This window comes from Ambystoma mexicanum, chromosome 8 (genome assembly GCF_040938575.1).
Source record: "Ambystoma mexicanum isolate Mex_15411 chromosome 8, UKY_AmexF1_1, whole genome shotgun sequence".
In the NCBI taxonomy this organism is placed as follows: domain Eukaryota; kingdom Metazoa; phylum Chordata; class Amphibia; order Caudata; family Ambystomatidae; genus Ambystoma; species Ambystoma mexicanum.
In genome coordinates this window covers 1,721,901,965-1,721,925,651 of record NC_090929.1, presented here as the reverse complement: position 1 = coordinate 1,721,925,651, position 23,687 = coordinate 1,721,901,965, and the positions used below count along the sequence as shown (strand labels likewise).

General features: G+C 50.5%; 1 protein-coding gene across 2 annotated transcripts in view; it reads left to right on the top strand.

Annotated features, from left to right (window-relative positions):
- The window catches only part of FAM53B (family with sequence similarity 53 member B), a 237,939-nt gene that overhangs the window by 17,794 nt on the left and 196,458 nt on the right, over positions 1–23,687 (top strand). For both annotated transcript variants that reach the window (XM_069612041.1, XM_069612040.1), the window contains exon 2: positions 22,912–23,133. The gene's annotated coding sequence lies outside the window, so the exon portion shown is untranslated. The remainder of the gene's footprint in view (positions 1–22,911; positions 23,134–23,687) is intronic.

The following is a 23,687-nucleotide window of genomic DNA, read 5'->3' as shown; positions in this document are numbered from 1 at the left end:
TTTCTGCAGATGGGTGTAAAGGGTCCCAGCGCCGTGGTCATTATACCTTTTCGTGTTTGGCTATCCCATGCTTTCAGCGTGGTCCTCGTTATTTCGCTAATCCCTAGGTTCTCATGTCTGTGCTGCTTCCAAAGAAGCTCTACCAGTGGGGTCCTCACCACTGCCCTGTCTTGTTTGGCCCATATCTGCTGCGGATTCTCCCCCACCCACTCCCTCAGGACTTTAAGCTGTGCCGCCTGATAGAATTTTTTTAAATGGGGGAGCGCCACCCCCCTTCTCTGGTTGGGGCCGTGAGTACCATCCTAGCTATCCTGGGCGATTTCCCTTTCCATACAAAGGATGATACCAATTTTGTTAGGGTTTTGAAGAACGTGTCGGGGACCCCCACCGGGAGAGCCTGAAAATAGTATAGTACCTTTGGGAGGATAGTCATCTTGACTGATTGTATACTGCCCCACCAGGATATCTGTAGTGGATTCCATCTGCCTAATTCGCTTCGAATGTTTGTGATTAGCGGCGGGTAGTTTTCCCCATAGAATTGCTCAATTTTTGGAGGTCCTATTATTCCCAGATATTTTATACCTTTTTCTACAATCTTAAGGTCCTGTATCTTTGCTTCCCTTTCTATGTTTGCTCTGTCCTCTGCCAAGATTAGTATCTCTGATTTTTTCCTATTAATCTTTAGGCCTGAGATGGCCCCGTAGTTTTCTAATTCCCTCACCGCGGCTGATAGAGTGGATTCTGGGTCCTCTAGGGTTATTAGCATATCATCCGCGTACGCAATTACTTTATGTTGCTGTCCGGCCATATCTATCCCTTTAATGTGAATTGACTCCCATATTTTTATTAGGAGAGGCTCCAAAAATAGAGCATACAGCAATGGTGAGAGGGGGCAACCCTGTTTCGTTCCTCTTGATATTATTACCTTGTCCGTAACCTCGCCATTAATGGCTATTCTACTGGATGGGGAGTTATAGTTCGCTCTAATGCTCGCAATATACTGATCCCCGAACCCCGTGCACTTCAGAACTTTGAATAAAATTGACCATTCCACCCGATCGAAAGCCTTTTCGGCATCTACCGACAGTAGTAACGCTGGGGTGTGGGATATACCTATTTTTTCTACTAGATGGGCGAGCCTCCTTGTGTTGTTATGGGTTTGCCTGCCGGGCATGAAGCCTGATTGATCTTCACTAATAAGTTTTGGGAGTAGCGGGGACAGCCTTGTTGCCAGAATCTTCGTATAAATTTTCGCGTCTAGATTAATCAGGGATATTGGTCTGTATGATGCAGGGTTAATTGGGTCTTTACCTAGTTTTGTGGAACACCAGTACTTTCGCTTCGTTCATTGTGGGGGTCACATTGCCGCTATCTTTAAATGAGTTCAAGAGCCTGGTTAGGATCGGGGTCAGTATGTCTGAGTATTTTTTATAAAATGGAGCCGTAAACCCATCTGGGCCTGGAGCTTTGTTACTTGGGAGTCCATTTATTGCTTTACTGACTTCCTCTTCCCTAATGGGGGTCTCCAATGACTGTTTATCCTCTTCTGATATTTTCGGGATCTGTAGGGCCTCTAAGTATGCATCTTGGGCGCTTGTATTAGGGTGTTCAGTGGAGTAGAGATTTTGATAGTATTGCCTCAGTGCTTCCCCCATGTCGTGTGTGCGTGTTTGGATGTCCCCCTTCGCATCGCATATGGCCTTGATCGTTGTTTCTTTCTGTTTTGTCCTGAGTTGTCTCACCAGGAGTCTATCTGCTTTGTTCGCTCTATTGTAATATCTCTGTTTCAGATAAAGTAGATTCCTTTCTGCGCCCTTTGTGCGTAGCATCTCTAGTTGGCCCTGTGTGTGTTACAGTGATTTTTTTAGAATCTTAGTGGGGTGTGTCAGTATTTTCTCTTGGATATCTTCAATTGTTTTTTTCCAATTCCTTTTCCCACAAACACTTTTGTTTATCTCTCGTGATATTCAGCGCTGTCATCCTCCCCCGCAACACTGCTTTAAACGCGTCCCATACAGCGCTCATTGCTACCTCCCCAGTGTCATTTTGTATGAAGTATTCCTCTATCATTTCCCTTATGGACTCTCCGGTAACTGGGTCCTGGAGCAGCTCCTGTGGTAGCTTCCACCTCCAGAGCCCATTCTTTCTCCCTGGGAAAGTCATGTCTAACCATAGTGGGGCATGGTCCGAGAGGGATATTGCACCCTTATCTAGCCCTTGTATCTTTCCCAGTAGTCCCACCGAAACCCAGAAATAGTCGATCCTAGACATGGTATTATGTGGGAAGTATGTGTACCCCCTCTGTTCGCACTTCAGTTCCCTCCAAACATCATTCAGGGCCATGTGGTCCATTTGTTGTCTCGGACGCTTTGATGGCGCCCCCTGGCCCTGTTTATTCCCCGTACTCCTATCTAAATGTGGGTTCCACGCCATATTAAGATCCCCTCCCATGATCACTTCCCCCTTTGCAAAGACTTCCAGTTTTGACAGGACGTCTCTAAGAAAACCATCCTGTCCCTGATTGGGTGCGTATATTGAGGCAAGTGTAATGCGAGATCCCTCCATTTCTACATTGGCAAAGGCGTATCTTTCTTCTTTATCTAAGGTTATATCTAGCAGTTTAAAGTCCTTCCCTTCTTTTACCGCAATTAGCACCCCAGCTTTTTTTCCGCTGTCGTTGCCTGTGCCCATATTTTGTATCCTTTTATCCTTGTTTTCTGCTTATCCCTTGTTCTAATATGGGTTTCTTGGAGAAGCAGTATATCTGCCTTCCCCCTTTTGAACTGTTTCTCCAGTTTCGCTCTTTTTGTTGGGTGATTCATGCCCCTAATATTGTAGGTCAATATGCGTATCATCCCCATTCTGTTATGTTCGTGTGCCATTGCCTCGGGTCCCCTTCTGTGCTTGTTTCGATTCTTTGATTCTTCCGACCCTTTCCCCTCCCTCGAACCTCACCCTCCCCCAACATTTAACTTTAAACCAAACAAACTGTCCCCCGAGTAGGGCGAGGGTTCCTATTGATGCTTGGGCGTTGCGCCCTTCGCTCCCTGCCCTCCATACCCTCGGGGGGTATGTTATGGGGATTCCTAAACCCCATTGAACCATTTGTCTTTACCGAGTTCCAACCCGTCGGGTCTCGACCAGACCGCCATCCGTGATTTGTCCGTTCAGCTCCGTTCCCATACTCCCCCCCCCCCCCCCCCGACTGGGTCTCAGTATCAGCGTTTCCATGTCTGTCCCCCAAGTATATGCTTTTCCTGAGTTCCTCATGGTGCTTTTCTACGGGTCTCCCTCCCTATATTAGCCTTCTTCTGTTTGCTGGTTTCCCAGCCCATTGGTTTTCTCGTTATTTCTCTCCTGCTTGTGGCCTCCCCCCGTTCCATCTCTTCATCTTGTAGTCCCATAGTGCTGAGGCCTTCTTCCAGCGTGGTCACTCTTCTCTGCTTTCCTTCCCATGTGAATAGTAGCCCAAATGGGAAGGTCCATTTGTAGCGGATTTGTTTTTCTATCAACACTTTCACCAATGGGGCCATTACTCTTCTTTTTTGGAGGGTTACCAGAGCCACGTCCTGATACAATTGGATGTCTTGCCCATTCATTTTAATATGTTCCATTTCCCTGGCCCTTCTTAGGATCTGTTCTTTCTGCGGGTAAGAAGAGAGAGCCACCAAGACATTACGTGGTCTTTCCCCTGGGGCCCCAGATCTTTTTGGTCCTACCCTGTGGACTCTGTTGACTCCGATATCTTCAGTTTCTTGCGTCCCCAGTATGTCTCTAAACACCTCCTTTACCGCCTCTTTCAGATCTTTGTCTAGCACTGATTCCGCCATGTTCTTGATTCGAATGTTAGAGCGCCTGGAGCGGTTCTCCAGATCCTCACATTGTATCTCCAAGTTGTGAGTGAGTGTCACCAAATGTTCTTGTGTTTCGCTTGTTTGTCTCGTGTCTTCTTCAAGGCTTTGCACAGTTTTTTCCACCATGTCAGTTCTCTCTTCAAGGTTGTTTTATATCGATTCTCATGTCTTGTACCGCTTGTTTCATTTCGTTCTTCATGGTTGCAAATTGTTCAAACTGTAGACATGAACTTTTCTTGCAAGTCCATGAACCAGGTTTGCATGTCTTCCCTAGTCAATGGTTGTTGATTCTGGGAGAGTGTTTCCGCCTCACCCATGGGCTCTCCCTGGGTTCTCCCTCGCGCTTGCGATGGGCCCTCTGCTGACCACATTTGTAGTATGTCTGCGCCTTGTATCGTCGACTGAGGTGTCTGTTGGGAGGGGTTTCCCTTCCCTTTTGCTCTTGACATGGTGGGGTGCTCAGTTAGAGTGTCTATGGGGCTTCTGCGCCCTCGTGCAGCCCTCTGGTAGACCTTCCACCCGTTCGGTTCGGCCGTTGTGGTTTTGTGAGTGGGGGTTCTTGCCTTTGCTAGGCGTAATGTCTATAATTCTGCTCCTTCCCCCGTTGTCTCGTCGTGCCAATATGCTTATGGCCGCTCGTGTCTCCTTTTCTGATTTCCCCTCTGCGCTTTCCCCCTCTAGCTTATGGGGGATGAGGCTCCTGTATCGCTCTTTCCTCGTTCCTGGGTTGGGCTGCGTGGGGGGGGGTCTTGCGTGGTGTATACTTAGTGATATGGGTGGACCCTCTGCCGATCTGATGGCTGTATGCTGCGCCCTGGGGCAAGTATCTGTCCTTGTATGCGCTGGTGGGCGATTTGTTTGCCTCCCCCCCCCCCCGGTTGGCTCACCTTTATCGCTTCAGGCGCATTGTTTCAGGGCAGCGCCCGCTTCTCTTCTCCAGCGGTCCGCCCTGATTTCCCCGGCGCCTCTCCTCTCCCTGGCCACAGCTGCGGTCACGGCGTCTCCGTTCTTCGCCTTGGGCCCTGCTCGTCAGAGCTTGCAGGGGAGGGCGGGTTTTCTCCGCGGGGCCAGCGGAGCCTCCGATCCTGCTCCCACGCTGGCCGCCGCCTCGCCGTCTTCGTGTTCCGCGCTGTTTGTGCTTCTTCAGCGCGGGAGAGTCCCGATCGGCCCCGTAAGGGGGGGGGGGGCGGTCTTCCTTTCTCTTCGGTCCTTGTCCCGTGCTCGGCATCGCGTTCCTCCCAGGGGTGGGGGGGGGACTTTAGCTGTCGGGAGGGGGCCGAGAAATGGGCCGTCACTGCTTCATTTCGTGCTTTATTTTGGCGACCCGGGCGGAGCGCTGTTTAGATGCGACTCCTCACCCCGGCGGCCATCTTGGATGCCCTCCTTGCAGATTTTAAAGAGTACCGCCGATAGATGCCGCAGAGACACTGGCTTGGATGTGGGCACTGTTCTTTGTGTGGACAGAGAGTCGGTATTGCCTTTGGAGCAGGCGACGGGCCAGTTTGTCAGAGGATGAACAAGAAGCCCTCCATTTCCTCTCAGCCACCCTACATTGTAGCTAGATCCGAGTCATACCAAGAATTGCACTTGGCTTTGGGCTTCAAACGGATCCTCATGACAGGGGCAAGAGCATCAAGATTATCGAAAATAAAGGAGTAGAGCATAGACAGGGCTGTGTCAGGATGTGAGTCAGCCAGAGGTGGAAGGGAGAGAGAAGGTGGCAGTGAAAGCCTCAACTGACACACGCTTCTTGGGCCGGATGTCTGAGAAGGTAAGTGGCAGTGTTTGGGTAGGCTTAGCCTGGAGAGAAGAGAGGGAGAGATGAGAAGAGGAGGGAATGATCGCTCCAGGCGATAGAGGAGTGGTCAGATGGATGGAGAGGGGGAGGTCAGAGGAGATCAAGACATAAAGTGTATGCTCTTTAGAGTGGGGTCAGAGGGGAGGATAGGGAGAGGGAATCGGAGGTCACGGAAGTGTCCTGAGGAGGAACAAAGGGAGTTGTGATGGATATTGAGGTCACCAAGGAGGAGGAGTTGGGGCCAGGAGGGAGGAGGAGAGGTCCGCCCACTCAGAGAAATAAGGTGATCTGACCAGGAGGCCGGTAGATAGTAGCCACGGTAAGAGAGTGACTAGGAGAGAGAGAGAGAGAGAGAGAGAGAAAGCCTGCAGACAAGGCATTCGAAAGAGGAGTATCTCTCTGTGGGAATGATGGAGGCAGGAATCCACTCATTAAAGATCGGGGCTACACCCCCTCCGGACCGGGTGGATCTGGGTGCGGAGAGGATCTTGTAGCCATCAGGGAGGATAGTGTCAAAGCTTGTGACAGAGTAGGCTGTGACGGTAAAACAGAGGACATCGAGGTCAAGTACGTCCAGGAGGTGGCAGATGTCAGGAGTGTTTGACATCTGAGCGAGAGTTTAGAGTGGCAATATGGAGAAGGTTGCCATCCTTGAAAGACTTCCGGGGAGGGGTACAAATCAATGCCTTGTTGCGCCTTGAAACACTTTTGTAGAGGCGCGTTATAAATGCCATATCATATCATATATCGTGAGGGCTTCCCAGCGGGTGCCACCATTAATGGGAGAGGAGGAGACAGCACAGAGATCATATGAAGAGTCCATAGATCTGGCGAAGGAACGACTAAGAGGATGTCGGTGAGGGTCTGTCTGGATATCATTTTTGAACTTCTTCCTACCAGACTTGGTGAGAAGGGAGGGATAGTCGATGGAGAAGTACTTGGAGAAGATTGGAGAAACAGAAAGCGCCATGGGTGTGGTAGCAAGAATGAGGGGGGAGAATCAGGGGGAGTGGAAAGCAGGTAGGAGTGGAACAGAGAAGTCACTGGGCCATCAAGTTACAGGGAAGCAACAATACAAACAAAGTGCAGAACAAGTTAGCAAAATAAAGCAAGATTTGACTTTTAACCAAAATTCAAACACAGCCTGATTTTACTCTTTAACCAAAATGCAAATACAGCAAGATTTGACTCTTTAACCAAAATGCAAATACAGCAAGATTTGACTCTTTAACCAAAATGCAAACGCAGCAAGATTTGACTCTTTAAACAAAATGCAAACACAGCAAGATTTGACTTTTTAACCAAAATGCAAACACAGCAAGAATTGACTTTTTAACCAAAGTGCAAAACACAGCAAGATTTGGAATTTACATTTTGGGTTCAGATGCTAGCAAAGGGTGTAAAAAAAACACAGAGCAGTTCAGAAAGTAAACATGGGAGAAACAAGCAGAGAAGGACAGTAAGAGTCAAAAGCTGGCATGAGTAAGTCCACAAGGAGGGAAGTAACCCATAGTTAAGGAGGAGTGAATGTCATGCTAGTCCGGATTTATTTGAAAAGTGAGGCCGCATCATGGAAGTTCAGGTGCTGGGGTGTAGAAACTACCTCAAGTAGCGTTCTTTGGATATGCTTAATACACTACTCCTACACCCTGATGTGACTTCAATCACAAGGATAGTATTTGCATTTATGTATCACACAATACACTTTTGTAGACTCTCGGTTGCAGAAAGGAAAGGTTAGGGAAGAAAAAAGATTGGAACAATTGCTCAGCAATTGTGAGATCAACTGAATCTTCCAGCGAAGTCTAGATAAGCCTTTCCCAGCAGTACAACAACAGTACAACAGTGGTAGGTGTACATAGGTGGTAGCAGTACAACAAGCTACCACCTATGAGGAACAAACCGTATCAAAGTCAATGGATTTAGAAGAGTGACTTTAGGGAGCCTGCAGAGCCAAAGTCATTTGGACACAGTCTACGGATTTGATGCACTTCTTGGATAAAAGTCTTGCGCAAAGTTAGTTCAGAAAAACCACTTGTATGGTCACAAGCTGAGAAGCCTTTGAGAAGGGAGCTGAAATCAACTTGAAAAAGGTAAGCCAATGCAATTCCCAAGTGAGAAAAGCGCAGCCAAAGGCAATAAGATAAGTATCCCAAGCCTAAACAGTACCTCTGGTTAGAAGAAGAGTGGTCCAGCTGGATTCAGCCTTGATACAGCAGTGCAGACCCTGGTTCCTGAGCCTCATTCGTGGGGACAAGAGGGATGACGTCTGGAGGACTCCTGCGGCAGTACTCTGGAAGGTAGACGGTAGCTACGCGCTCTTTCCGGTTCAGCAGCACTTCACGGTTTCAGCGCTTAGCAAACAGTACTGATGCAGAACAACGGATTCCGGTTGGACTTACCTTGCTCCCTTAGTCCTGCACTCTGGTGAGGGGTTTCTGGATCTGGAGGTCCTGCGTCTGGAAGGTCCTTAGGAGGCTCTTGGAACTTTTAGCTGGATTTGTTCCGCGGCAGACGTTGCACTCAACTACGGACACTCAACCCCTGGCATTGGGCAACCGCAGCAACAGCAAGTCGGGGGTGGCATTCCAGTGGAGTTTGCCGGTGCTTCTCTGTCGAGGTGAAAAAAGTCAGCACGGCTTCACCGGGCAATTCAAAGGTCCAGGAGGTTGCAGCATGCTTCTTTCATGATTTCTTTGTTCAGTGTTTCTCCCAGTGGTCGACTCTGCTTGTAGTCCCAAAACCCTCGCCTTTTAAGCAGGTTTCTCCTATTCATGCACAGCCTAGGCTGTCAATCACAGAGCAGGGTGGCTGTCCTTCAGGACAACCAGCCGGCCAATCGGGACTCGTTTCATTCAGGCATTCCTAGAGACAAGTTTCCGGACCCGCTCTCACATCCTGTCCTTCCAGACACACTGGAGCCAGGGGCAGGCTTCGGGCCTGAAGACCGCCAAAGGCGAACAAACAAAGGGCTCAAACCTGTCTCAACGCACACAGTAAAAGCCAAAAAAGACCTCACAAACAGAAAATGGTGACAATAGACCGGGCCATTTTGAGAAAATGGTCACCCATGGGTGCTGTACTGCAGCTGAGGATTCAGCCTGCGGTAGAAAAGCACAATGGTAGGAAAAAGTAAACCACTGCCACCAGCCATTTAAAGTAGGGAGGGTAACATAAAAATGTTACATGAGAATGTGGGATAAGGGGCTACTAGGTAACCCCCGAGCACTCCACATAAGATGGTGTGTGCTGGACCTGCAAAGAAAAAAGGTGAGTAAAGTCAATTACACTTTGCTATTCTTGGGAACTGTAGTTCACCCAAGAAAAGGTATTTAAACCTTAAGAGAAATGTAAAGGATTTCTCAGTGACACTGCACTGAAGTTGCTGTGTGTCACTATACAAAAAGCAGATGCCTATGGAGTTTTCCGGACTCCAAAAACAAAACAAAGGAAACACATAATCCAAACCAGGTCAAAACACATGAGTGAGACAAAGGTCCCACTCACTCATGAGTTAAAATTATAAAAGTCCTAAGTCCAGCTAAAGAGCTGGAGGTCTCTAAGGTGGGAGAAATTTAGCACTTGAATGAAAATTCTCCCTAACACCAGGTAACCAGAGTGCGCAGCAGACAGGGACATCAGCAAGGGAGTGAGAGGGAGAAAGCAGAAGCCAAAAGCAGGGTCTTGAGTTGCTTCCGGAACCTTATATGGTCCTACCCAAGTTTGAGAGAGGCAGGGGTGCTGTTCGAGAGGGAGGCCCCAGCTGAAGAGAGAGATCTGCCCCCCACTCTGTGCCTGGAGAAGCGTCTGACCCACAGAGAGTTGGAGGTTGATGAGCGGAGTGCTCGAGAAGGGAGATGTTTAGGAAGAAAAAGTTGGATGTAGTGTGGTCTCCAGCCCCAGAAAGCCTTGTGGTCAATGCAGAGGGTCTTGAACTTGATCCTTGCAGCCACAGGGAACCAGTGGAGAGATTTCAGGGCTGGAGAGATACGATCCCTGGGCTTGAGGTCAAGGACAAGTCTTGCAGTTCTGTTCTGGATAAGTTGCAAAGGGCAAAGCGTAGAGATAGGCAGATTTAGAAAAAGGCTGTTGCAGTAGTCCAGCCTAGAGAGGACCATCGCTCTGAAGAAGGTGAGCTTCTTGGGGAAAGTGAGAAAAGGAAGAATACCTCTGAGGTGGTGCAGTTGATAATTTGACTTCTTAGAGACGTCGGAGATGTGAGTAGACAAGGAGAGGATGGAATCGAAGATGACCCCAAGGTTCTTAGCCTCGCAGGAAGGAGCAGGTAGAGGGTCCAGGGTGGCCGACCAGAGTGAGAGGGAAGGCGGGAACAGGTGTCCCAATAAGGAGGATCTCAGTCTTACTGGCATTGAGCCATAGATCGTTGGAGGCACCCCATTCCTGAATTGCGGACAGGCATTCTTGTAGGAGTAAGGAGCAGAAGAAGCTGTAGGGAGCCTGAAGGAGAGCTGGGTGTCATCCGCATAACACTGATAGAGCAGAAAGTAGAGTTGCAGTGGGCCAGAGGTGCCAGTTCGTGGTTAAGAGGTTTGACCCATGGGGAACACCACAAGTAGAGAAAGAGTGATAGAAGAGTAGAAAGACCCAAGTTGGACATGGGAGGGTCAATCAGTGAGAAAGCAGATAACCATGCAAGGGCCTGAACAGAGATGCCCAGGTTGTCGCAGGGACATTTGAGCAGGATGGAGTGGTTGACCGTATCAAAAGCAGAAGATGGATCAAGGAGAATGAGGACAGAAGGAAGGTTAGTGTCAAGATTGGAGAGCAAGTCTTCACGGGTGTTCAGGAGAGCAGTTTCCGTGCTTTTGGCTGCTCTGAAGCCAGACTGATGGTCATGGAGAGAACCAACAGATTCAGTATGAAGATTAAGTTGGGAGATGGCCAGCTTTTCCAGGAGTTTGCCCAGGAAAGGAATGATGGAGAATGGACAGTAGTTTGCCGGAGAAGAAGGATCGGCACAGGCTTAAGAATGGGGTGCACAAGAGAGTACTGGAGGGGGGAGGGGAAGGTTCCAGTGGCAAAAGAGTGATTGACAACCTTGCTCCAGCCTTGGCCAATTTCTGCAATGTGGTCCTTAATGGTTTTGTCTGAACAGGGGAGCACCTGCTTTGACAAAACTTTCATAGATCGGACTTGCCGAGAAACATCGGCGGGAGTGAACAGGGGGAAAGAGGAGAAGGTCACAGGAGAAACGGCCGAGAGGGGCCTGGAATGGTAGCGGGAGAGGGCCTGGGAGGGAACAGGAGAGGTAGAGAATGCAGCAGGATTGGCCAGCTCCTTTCGGCCAAGTTGTTAGATGCCGCAGAGACGTGGGCTTGGATGTAAGCTCTCTTCTTGGAGAGGAAAGCAAGTCTACTGCCTTTGAAGCAGGCAGCAGACCAGTTTGTCAGAGGGTGCATTTGATGCCCTCCATTTCCTCTCGGCCACCCTACACCTGCACGTAAGGGCGACTAGGTCCGAATTGTAGCAAGAGTTACACTTGGATGCAGGCTTCAAACGGATCCTCATGATGGGGGCAATGACATCCAGTGTGTTAGAGATGAAAAGATGAAGGTTGGAGAGGGCTGTGTCAGAGTGTGAGTCCGCCAAAGGTGTAGGAGGAGGAGAGAAAGTAGCCGTGAAAGCCTCCACTGACACACTTCATGGGCCAGATGACCGAGAAGGTGGGTGGCAGTGCTGGGGTTGGCTTAACCTGAGGGACTGAGAGCGAAAGGTGAGAGGAGAGAAGAAAGTGGTCTGTTCAAGGGAGAGGAGTGGTGAGAGGGTTGGAGAGGGGGGAGGTCTGACCAGACCAGAACATCCAGGGTGCGCCCTGCATATTGAGTCGGGCCAGAGGGTAGAATAGAGAGAGAGAGAGCATCGCAGAGGTTGCAAAAGAGTCCAGAGGAGGGGCTAGTAGCATCTAATTGGATGTTCAGGTCTCCAAGGAGAAGTTGAGAGGAAGCGGGAAGGAGGGAAGAGGAGAGGTCAGCCCATTTAGAGAGGTAGAAGGCGACCTGGCCAGGTGGCCTGTAGATGGTGGCCACAGTGAGAGAGAGACCAGAAGATGTAGAGAACCTGCAGACAAGGCATCCAAAGGTGGGGTAGGCCTGCGTAGGAATAACGGAAGCAGGGATCCACTCTGGGAAGATCAGTGCTACTACCCCACCCACGGACGGTTGGTTCTGGGTTTGGAGAGGATCTGGTAGCCATCACGGAGGGGAGTGTCAAAACTTGTGACAGAGCTGGCTGTGAACCAAGTCTCGGTGAGACAGAATGCATCCAAATCGAGCTCTTCCGGGAGACAGCAGATGTCCGAGGTGTGTTTGACAGCAGAGCAAGAGTTAAGAAGTGGAACAGATTGCCACCTTTGCAAGACTTCTGTGGATGGGTACAAGCATGAGATGCGCCCAGTGGATGTGTTACAGGTGGTAGGGTAGTCCGAGAGGAGGAAGAGTGTGCAGGAGAGGTGGTGAAGGGAGGTGAAGGCAGAGCGGCCAGAGAATTAGTGGAAGGAGCCAGAGAGGTGGCAGAGGAAGGAGGCGGCAGAGCGACCAAAGAAGCAGCGCAGGGTGCCAAAGAGGTGGCAGAGGAGGGAGGCGGCTGAGGAGGGAGGCGGCGAAGGAGCCAGAGAGGGATAGATGGGAGTAGCAGGAGAAGAAAGGAAGTTGTTGAGAGACAGGAAATGTCTATCGAAAAAGAGGAGATTGGCCTGAGGGCCCTGGACCAAGATGGTACCATTTAAGTAGACATTGATGGTCTTGGAGGAGTGGAAGAGGGCCAGGAGGGCCTCCCACCGGGTGCCACCTTTAATGGGAGAGGAGGAAAAAGGAGAGCGAACGGAGAACATCTGAGGGGTCCATAGGCCTGGAGAGGGAATGACAAAGAGGATGTTGGTGAGTCTGTCTGGAGGAAGCACTGGTTTAGGTATCCGCGATAGGGAGGCCTGGAGACCAGGATGTCCCATTTGAGCTTCTTCCTGCCAGACCTGGTGAGAGGGATAGGATAGTCAATAGAATAGGAGTTTGAGAAGATAGGGAAGACAGAGAGCACCATAGAGGGTGCAGGGCGGAGAGTGGGGGGTGGGCTGAGCAGCCCAAACAGTAGGGGAATGGGGGGGTCAAACGCTAGGGGCAAGCAGGAGGGAGGCACACGAGGGGGTGTCGCAGCACAAGCGGGCAACAGTTACATACAACACAGAAAAAGAACTCTGGACCTTGCAAGGTTTTTAGCGTGGGTGGAGAAGAACAGTGCAGGCGACAAAAGTACACTACAATGGAACACAAGGTCGTGAGAATGCAAGTACAGTACAAGAATACAAAGCAGGTAGTCGAGGGGCCCTAGAGGGGAGGACGAGAAAGTCAGGATGCAGCATGTAACAATACAATAGAACCCAACAGACAAAATCACACACACAGATGGTGCAAGTAAACCTGTAAGTAAGAGGAAATGCAGGCAGTGCAATGGAGTGACAATGCAGTAGTGAATACAATATAGTGGAACAACAACACAATGGTCACAGAACGTAAGGAACAGTTACGTGGAGAGAAAGCGGAGAGGGATGTGTGGGGAGCCCCGCAGCGAGGGATGCGTGGGGAGCAACGCAGTGAGGGGTGCGTGGGGAGCAACACAGTGGAATGTGCTAGGTCAGGGTAGCGGGTGGCAGGTTGCGGATGGGGCGTGAATGCAGGCAGGGGGCGGGGCCCAAGTTGTGATGGGAGCGAGCAGGGGAGGTGAACGGACAGAGCATATTGCAGGGTCCGTACCACTGGTTTTAAAGGCTCTGAAGCATGTGCATAGTGTGTGGGGTCTGGCCGCATCTCCTGCGCACCTGCGTCACTCAACACCGCAGCCTTGTGCTGCGAGGGCTTTGCTGCAGAGGGTCCAAACCTCGGTTCTTAAAGGCTCGGAAGCGTGTAAGTAGATTGTTACGTGTCTTCGGGCAGCGTCTCCTGGCCACCTCGTCACTCAACACTGCGGCCTTGTCCTGTGGGGGCTTTTGACTCTAGGACAACCCCATTACCTCCAGTGCATGCCTGTGACCCCCCGGGTGCTCTGGTACCCCTAGGACATCAGGATAGGTCTGTGATCCTAGAGCAACTCTGACCACAGGCAAGATCTCGCTTTAAGCCTGTTGTTTGACCCCCAGTACAGCCCCATGACCTCCGAGGGCAGCTCTGTAGCCCCAGGTTACATACGACAACGAAAAAATATGGTTGTGCTGTTCACATAATTCTCTGCCTACTTACACCAGACTGATAGCAGAATGTAGACCTGTGACAAATGTGGGCGCGCTGAACACATAGCGAGTTTCTAGCACTAACGCCGGCCCTACTCCACTCGGCATTCATCCACATGCTCGACCGCATGGGTTGCTTCTCTACCGGAGTCTGGCCAGCCCGGCTAGGCCTTTTTTGACCAATTGCACACATGCTTCCTCTGGGTTCAAAATTAAGATTCAATGAGCGGGAGCTAAAACCAGCTCTTGGGTGTCGGGCATCACCATCGCTCAGAGCCGGGCAGGTGTCTTAGCTCACCAAGTCTGGCATGACTGAAGACGCAAGCATTGTGTCGCAGGCTAAGTGCAGGCTAGTGTACATGCATCCGTACATGTTGGCAAGCTGTGATGGAACTGGGGCTGCGTGGTGATCAGGATAGTGGGTGTGTCTTGGCAGATATCCTGAATGACAACCAATGGCTAATATGCGTTCTGCGACGATGGCTCTCAAGCGACCAGCAGCAGTTATAGTATGCTGGGGTCAATGTCTAACATGCAGGCGGCAACAAGTAGCATACATTGAATGAAGCTGCGTAGGACTCAAGGATAGCAAGCGTTTCGCATTGGTGGCCGTTATCAGCTATGAGGGAACAGGCTAAAGCAGATCGTTATCAGCTATGAGGGAACAGGCTAAAGCAGATCGTTATCAGCTGTGAGGGAACAGGCTAAAGCAGACCGTTATCAGCTGTGAGGGAACAGGCTAAAGCAGGCAGTTTATGTATTGCACAAGTGATGCAGACAAATGGTAAAGCAGGCAAAGACGTCTGTTTAGATGAGTAATACAATAGAGATGTCGGTACAAGCTATACAGGCAGTATGCAAGCAATAAGACTGGTAAATCATGCAAGCGGACAGCAAACAAGGTTGCAAAGAGAGGTAGATATGCCAAGGTGCAGTTTGACTATGAATATGGGATAGGTAAATACAGACTAGAGAGCCGTTGTCAAGCCGGTGTAGTTGGCACGGTGTGGGTCCGTTTAGACTTCTTGGGCCCCCGATTACAGTTGCAGCGGGCGGTTGATCAAGGAGATTTGTTCCAGGGTGTGGGCAATGTCATATGGGTCTATGGTTAGAGGTTGGAATCTCTTAGAGCTCCTGGTTGTTGTGCGACCATAGTGTCCTACAGGATCATGATATACAGGATTCTCTTTAAGGTTATGAATGCTGTGACCTCCAGAATGGATCCCCCTAGATCAAGCACATTTCTGCCTGCCAGATCATGTGCCATCTCTTTGCGCTCATGGCTACTGTTTGACCCCAGACTGGATCCCCGTGGATCAAGCACAGTTCTGCCAGCCAGATCATGTTGTATCCCTTTGCGCTCATGGCTCCTGGTTAACCCCAGACTAGATCCCCTGGATCAAGCAATGTTCTGCCTGCCAGATGCGCTCATTGCTACTGTGTGACCCTGGACAGGATCCCCCTGGAGCAAGCACAGTTCTACCAGCCAGATCATGTTCTATCTCTTCGCGCTCATGGCTACTGTGTGACCCCAGACTGGATCCCCCTGGATCAAGCACAGTTCATGTTGTGTCTCTTTGCACTCATGGCTACTGTGTGACCCCAGACTGGATCCCCCTGGATCAAGCACGGTTCTGCCAGCCAGATCATGTTCTATCTCTTCGCGCTCATGGGTCGTGTGTGACCTCCCCCCCCCCCACAGACTGCCACAGGATCCAGCACAGTTCTGCCAGCCAGGTCATATATTTCTTTGCGCTCCTAGCTCCTGTGTGACCCATCCAGACTTCCTCAGAATCCAGCACAGTTCTTCCAGCCAGGTCATATAACTCTTTGCGTTCATGGGTCCTGTGTGCCCCTAGACTGCCACAGGATCCAGCACGGTTCTGCCAGCCAGGTCATGCTCCATCTCTTTGCCCTCATGGGTCCTGTGTGACCCCAGACTGCCACAGAGTCCAGAACAGTTCTGCCAGCCAGTCATATATCTCTTTGCGCTTATGGGTCCTGTGTGCCCCCCACCCCAGACTGCCACAGGATCCAGCACAGTTCTGCCAGCCAGGTCATGCTATGTCGCCTTGCGCTCCTGGGTCCTGTGTGACCCCAGACTGCCACAGGACCCAGCACAGTCCTGCCAGCCAGACCATTTATCTCTTTGAGCTCATGGGTCCAGTCCCCCCCACCCCAGACTACCACAGGATCCAGGACAGTTCTGCCAGCCAGGTCATGCTCCATCTCTTTGCCCTCATGGGTCCTGTGTGACCTCAGACTGCCACAGGATACAGCACAGTTCTGCCGGCCAGGTCATATATCTCGTTGCGCTCATGGGTCCTGTGTGACCCCCACCACAGACTGCCACAGGGTCCAGCACAGTTCTGCCAGCCAGGTCATATATCTCTTTGCGCTCCTGGGTCCTGTGTGACCCCCGCCTCCCCAGACTGCCACAGAATCCAGCACAGTTCTGCCAGCCAGCTCATATATCTCTTTGCGCTCATGGGTCCTGTGTGCCCTCCCCCCCCCCCCCCCCCCTGCGACTGCCACAGGATCCAGCACAGTTCTGCCAGCCAGGTCATGTTCCATATCTTTGCACTCATGAGTCCTGTGTGACCGCCCCCCCCCCCCCCCCCAAGACTGCCATAGGATACAGCACATTTCTGCCAGCCAGATCATGCTCTTATTCTTTGCACTCATGGATCCTGTGTGACCCCAGACTGGATCCCCCTGGATCAAGCACAGATTGTGTTGTGTCTCTTTGCAGATATGGCTACTGTGCACCCATACTGGATCCCCCTGGATCAAGCACGGTTCTGCCAGCCAGATCATGTTCTATCTCTTCGCGCTCATGGGTCCTGTGTGACCCCAAACCGCCACAGGACACAGCACAGTTTTGCCAGCCAGGTCATGCTCCATCTCTGTGTGCTCATGGGTCCTGTGTGACCCCCCCAGACTGCCACAGGATCCAGCACAGTTCTGCCAGCCAGGTCACATATCTCTTTGCGCTCATGGGTCCTGTGTGACCCCAGACTGCCACAGGATCCAGCACGTTTCTGCCAGCCAGGTCATGCTCCATCTCTTTGCCCTAATGGGTCCTGTGTGACTCCAGACTGCCACAGGATCCAGCACGGTTCTGCCAGCCAGGTCATGCTCTCTCTTTGCGCTCATGGGTCCTGTGTGCCCCCCCCCACCCCAGACTGCCACAGGATCCAGCCCCGTTCTGCCAGCCAGGTCATGCTCCAGCGCTCTGCCCTCATGGGTCCTGTGTGACCCCTGACTGCCACAGGATACAGCACAGTTCTGCCAGCCAGGTCATGCCCTCTCTTTGCGCTCATGGGTCCTGTGTGCCCCTAGACTGCCACAGCATACAGCACGGTTCTGCCAGCCAGGTCATGCCCTCTCTTTGCGCTCATGGGTCCTGTGTGACCCCAGACTGCCACAGGATACAGCACAGTTCTGCCAGCCAGGTCATATATCTCTTTGCGCTCATGGGTCCTGTGTGCCCCTAGACTGCCACAGGATCCAGCACGGTTCTGCCAGCCAGGTCATGCTCTCTCTTTGCGCTCATGGTTCCTGTGGGACCCCAGACTGCCACAGGATCCAGCACAGTTCTGCCAGCCAGGTCTTATATTTCTTTGCGCTCCTAGCTCCTGTGTGACCCACCCAGACTTCCACAGAATCCAGCACAGTTCTTCCAGCCAGGTCATATAACTCTTTGCGTTCATGGGTCCTGTGAGCCCCTAGACTGCCACAGGATCCAGCACGGTTCTGCCAGCCAGGTCATGCTCCATCTCTTTGCCCTCATGGGTCCTGTGTGCCCGCAGACTGCCACAGAGTCCAGAACAGTTCTGCCCACCAGTCATATATCTCGTTGCGCTTATGGGTCCTGTGTGCCCCCCCCACCCCAGACTGCCACAGGATCCAGCCAGGTCATGCTCCATCTCTTTGCCCTCATGGGTCCTGTGTGACCACAGACTGTCACGGGATCCAGCACGGTTCTGCCAGCCAGGTCATGCTCCATCTCTTTGCCCTCATGGGTCCTGTGTGACCCCAGACTGCCACAGGAGCCAGCACAGTTCTGCCAGCCAGGTCATGCTCTTATCTCTTTGCGCTCCTGGCTCCTGTGTGACCGCTCCCCCCCGCCCCCCCCTAGACTGCCACAGGATACAGCACAGTTCTGCCAGTCAGTCATATATCTCTTTGCGCTTATGAGTCCTGTGTGACCCCCCCCCCCCCCGACCCCTTCACCGTGACTGCCACAGGATCCAGCACAGTTCTGCCTGCCAGGTCAGGCTCTAATTCTTTGCGCTCATGGGTCCTGTGTGACCAATCCCTCCCCCCCCACAGCCCCCCCCCCCCCCCAAGACTGCCACAGGATAAAGCACAGTTCTGCCAGCTAGGTCATATATCTGTTTGCGCTCATGGGTCCTGTGTGCCCCCTCCCTCCCCCCCAAGACTGCCACAGGATACAGCACGGTTCTGCCAGCCAGGTCATGCCCTCTCTTTGCGCTCATGGGCCCTGTGTGACCCCAGACTCCCACAGGATAAAGCACAGTTCTGCCAGCCAGGTCATATATCTGTGCTCATGGGTCCTGTTTGACCCCCCCCCCCCAAGACTGCCACAGGATCCAGCACAGTTCTGCCAGCTGGGTCATATATCTGTTTGCGCTCACGGGACCTGTGTGACCCCCGCCCCCCCACCCCCAGAACCCCCCGTGACTGCCACAGGATCCAGCACAGTTCTGCCAGCTGGGTCATATATCTGTTTGCGCTCATGGGACCTGTGTGACCCGCACCCCCAGACCCTCCCGTGACTGCCACAGGACAGGATGATTCTTCCTCTCTAAGGAAGTGTGGCCTCGGTGAAAAGTTGAGCCTGGTTCATTTTGGGCTCAGAATGGCCCCTGGTTGAAAGTGCCGGTTAATAATTAAAACACATATCTCCAGTTCAGAGCAATAAAGGGAAAAGGATTAATTTAGTGCATTTTACTTCTTTAATTCTCTTCAGTAACTACCGAGGGAACCAGTGGCAGCGGCTGGCCATGCACGACCAGCCAAAGAAGAGGGACAGTGCGCCTATACATGCACATGAAACGGGGGGCCTGTGACATGGTCCCCTTTGGCACCCCTTCTTTAGGTCATTGAGGGGCTCTGGGGACCCAGAATGACTGCCCACCATCCAAGGTGCTGTCTGTTGGAGGTAACAGGGCGACTCCCCAGTGCCGTACTCATGTCCCAGTTCTGTGTGCTATATGTTAGCACTGATGGCAAGTGAGCCATCTGATCCAGCATGGCTCCTGCTGCCGCCGCTTCAGCATGCTCCGTGCTGATTGAAACACTATTGTTACTGCTGGCGTCTAGCGTGGGAACAAATGTGAACTTGCTGGGCCACATACTGGGCCCCGGCGCCACGCTGCCAACAAAACACCTGCTGGAAGGGCCCCTTAAGCTCCTGCTTACCCCAACAGCACTTGCGCAGAATGGTCAACTGAGGCTGACAAGCCTACGTTGGAAAAAGAAGGGAAGGTTAGCAAGCAACACTGAGGTGACGACCAGTCGCGCTCGAAGGGAAGAAACCAATCCAAACCTTTATTAGCGAATCTAATAAATAAAGAGAAATTGGGGTGTGGAATATTTCAAACATTTGTAGTACATCTCTGCAATTGTCTGCAGTTGGAGGCTACTGGGCAGTTTCATTCTCGCTTCACTTTTGTGGTTGTGGGAAGAGCAAGGAAAAGAGGCATTGAGCTTAAAGGGTCCTTTGGGTGGGTTTATCCGTAGTGCTAAAACTTAGAATGTTGCAGCTGAAAAGAGTGGATGTATGTGATTTATTCGAATATATTTCTTCTGATGGAGATTTCACTGAATCCATTTCACTGAAAAACGAAATTTTCTCTTTGCTTTTTCTACTTTTATTATTAATTTTTACTGCAGGGGGAGACCCCCTGCACCTCCCTACCCGAACGTATACCCTTACCCCACACCCTACCTATTATGCATTACACAAATACCATTTCCCCTACCTTTTTCGGGGAAATCTCTTTGGGGGAATGGTATTCGAAGGAATCTCCGGTAACGGCAAAGAGTGGAAGGATCGGGTCTGCAGGAAGATGAGATGAAAGCAGCTTTCTATTACTACCACTGTTCATTCACACCGTTTTAGCATGACCATTACTTCAGATCATGTGCAATTAATTGAAAAACTGAGGAGGTGCACGAATTCTCCACGCAAACAGCAGCACGTTCACATGCACAAAATATAGTTGCATAATGTTCGCCACCTGAATACTCGCAGCTATGATGGGTCTAGAACCTTCTTGTTGTGACCGAGCCTACAATCCTCCTTCCTCATTGGCCTGTTGAGCTAAAGCCACTTCTCCCTGTATTAAACCGCCCCACTGAAAGTCCTTTACATTGACCAGACCTTCAATAAACTAATTCTTAGTCCAAAAACGGACCTTTTAGTGCCGTGTCCATCCAAGATTGGATTTCAGTCCAGTGCATTTTAGCTCTCAAATGAAGTTTGACCAGCATTTTAATGTTAAAGGAGACTGATGCAATTTTGAAAGATGGAGACCTTTGAAAACCTACACACCCTGGCAATGGAATTCTCACACATCAAAGCAACCAATGCTGCACAGAGTCATGTAACCGAGCCCCCAGCACACCCTTGGTAGCCATGATGCCCCCAGGTACGCAATAGCCCAAAAACGGATATAGACTTTACATACTTTCTACTTGCACCTGGGGACAATCTGTTTAGAAATCTTGTCCTGGGAGTGGGGCTGTAGGAATTCTACACCTGTGGTGACGATGAAAGATCACAGTTGTTGCAGTAGGAGACACAGACTGGGCTGGATGGTTTTAATATGACAGTCTGACAAAACCCCAAGCCTAGAGAAAGAAATGCTGCAGGAGTGTTTTGGAACATTGATGTCGGCCCAGGACGGTGAACCACAAGTGGGGTAAGAATTTATATGCCTATGCCTGACAGCCTAAGCAAGGGGAAGAAGCAGAGCTGATAAGAAAGGGACAGGACACTATATCCTTAGGACTGTGTGCCAAGAAGTGAGTCAGGAGCTATATCTATTGGATTAAGAATCAACAAGAGGCGGGTTGGGTGCCATGTCCCTAGGACTAAACATTGACAATAAGCAAGCAGGGTGCTGTAGTATTGGACTGAGGAGCAGCCAAGAAGCAATCCTGGCCCTGTATCCTAAGGACTGAAGTTTGCCAAAAGGCAAGTGGGGCGTTCTATCCTTCTGACTGAGGAGGGGCAATAAGCAAGCAGGGGGCTGTAGTATTGGACTGAGCATTGGCAATAAGCAAGCAGGGGGCTGTAGTAATGGACTGAGGAGAAGCCAAGAAGCAATCCTGGCCCTGTATCCTAAGGACTGAAGTTTGCCAAAAGGCAAGTGGGCCGTTCTATCCTTCTGACTGAGTGGCAATAAGCAAGCAGGGGGCTGTAGTATTGGACTGAGCATTGGCAATAAGCAAGCAGGGGGCTGTAGTATTGGACTGAGCATTGGCAATAAGCAAGCAGGGGGCTGTAGTATTGGACTGAGGAGCAGCCAAGAAGCAATCCTGGCCCTGTATCCTAAGGACTGAAGTTTGCTACAAGGCAAGTGGGGCGTTCTATCCTTCTGACTGAGGAGTGGGCAAGCATCAGGCAGGGCACGATATCCCTGGGACCAAAGGGCCAAGAAATTAGTTGGGTTCTCTCCTCTCCTCGGATTGCCCCCTTCCTGGCTATGGCTGGCACTGGGTTCCTCCCCTGGAGATTGGTTCCCAAACCCTCCTGCCGAGGTCAAGGACTTCGCCATGTCATGCTCTGCATCTCTATATTCCTTCAACCACAATCACCTTCCATAGCCTAGCAATATAAGCAATGCCTAATGCTGTTCACGTAACTCCCTGCTGCTCTGCTGCTGTTCACGTAACTCCCTGCTGCTCTGCTGCTGTTCACGTAACTCCCTGCTCCTCGGCTGGCGCTGCATTTCACACCCGAATACAGCAGAATATGGTGTAAGCCCATGCGCAGGAGTACAGCTATTTGATCCTGTTTGTAACAAACCTTTGTAGGTTACCTGCCACTACTCGTGGTAGGCAGTGTAAGTCTCACCTGCAAACCCTTCAGAGAAGAGTAAATGGGTCCCTTCAAAGATGGCACCACCCTAAAAATGCAGATTTCTTTCAAAAGAAAAGTGCTGGTACTGGAAAATAGCGCCACTGTCACAGTTAACCTGGTTGGCAGAACATTCTTGGCAGCGTGTAGTGTTGTATTATGATTTTACCTGCAGTGCTAGAGTACCCTTGGCATGTGCAGTATCGGTCTTGGTGGAAGCATTGCTTAATTAGTCTAGTTGTTTGCTTGGACTGCTCGAGTGCACTCTTGTTATCCCCATATCGGCCAGCTAGCACCATGTCATGTGACCCTGTCAGCCAGTTGTGGTTTTTTAGTTGTCCCTTTATATCCGTACTGAAAATTCAGAAAAGTAAAACTACAATTTTGTTTGCACTTTGTTTGTGATCACGTTCTCTTTTCTGTAGCTTTTTCTTCTGTTGGTCGAGTCTTCAACATGCTTTAAAGCTGAGCACCACCTGATTTGTGTATCTTCTGTGTTGGCCATGTTATGGTTCTGCTTTAAAGCTGGTCACCTGTTTTGTTCACTCTCCATGGTCTGTCAAATTGTAGACCTGCTTTGAGGATATGGCACCCTTGATATATGTAGATCTGTCGTTATCGGTGAGATGTGGATGTTGTTGATCACACCCTCTGTGGTTTCTCCTGTGTCGGTGGAGTTGTGGACCTGCCTCTACTGTTGGTGCCCCTTGTTGAACGTAGCTTCCCCTTTTCGTTTATTTGATTCTTCTTTGATGTTGAGCACATCCTTATCAGCACCTCTCCTGCGTCTTCTGTCTGATGTTTTCATTCGCTTTGGTGCTGATGTACTATGTAGTTTACTTTGTCTCCTGTGTCAGTGGAGTTGGTATGATTTTTTTTTTTTAAGTCTATTTTCTTTTTTTCACAGGAGAGGTCCACATTCCTGATAGCGCAAGAGAGCCCTGCAGCCAAAACTCATTTTCTTGAAATGCGTACACAAGACAGAGTGGGACTGGACTAAATTGTGTGACCTTTGTTAGCTCATTGACCAATGCCAAGAAATGATAGCCGCAATGACTGTCTCTGTATTCCAGAATCCTCTGCAGAATTGGTGCATCCATGAGGTCCCCACCAAAAGCCTGAACAGCAGGTAAGTTGCTGGAACCAAGACCAGACCTCCAGCAGTTAGTGGTCTGAATACTGTGACCAAGTGGTGCTGTGCGACAAGATTGAGAGCTCTGTGTGGCATACTGGTAATCCCATCACAGGAGGTGACCTGCAAGGGTGTTTGTGTGTGTAGTACACCACCAGAATATGTTAAAACTTTACTTTATCATATGCATTGCATAAGGGTAAAACACTGTCAAATAAGTACCTTTGCTGGGCATACACAAAACACACCGTAAGTCTATTTAAAGGAGTATCGGATGAATAAAGGTTCACGACTTCCTGCAGAACATATTGTAACAGCGAAATCCTAACGTGGAAGTACTATGTTTTGGGAGGTGAGAGGAGGGTGGAAAAAGGGTTCAACAATTTGCAGACAATAAGTCGTGACAATCAGTTCAATTCCCAAAAGTCAACACAGTGCTGGGCTGAAGAAGGACTATGTTCATCCCCAAAGCCCAGGAAAAGCTGGTCGTAACACGTTGATACAGTTTAGCTATTGTATGTGATGTGACATAGTGAGAAGCAGCGATTTGT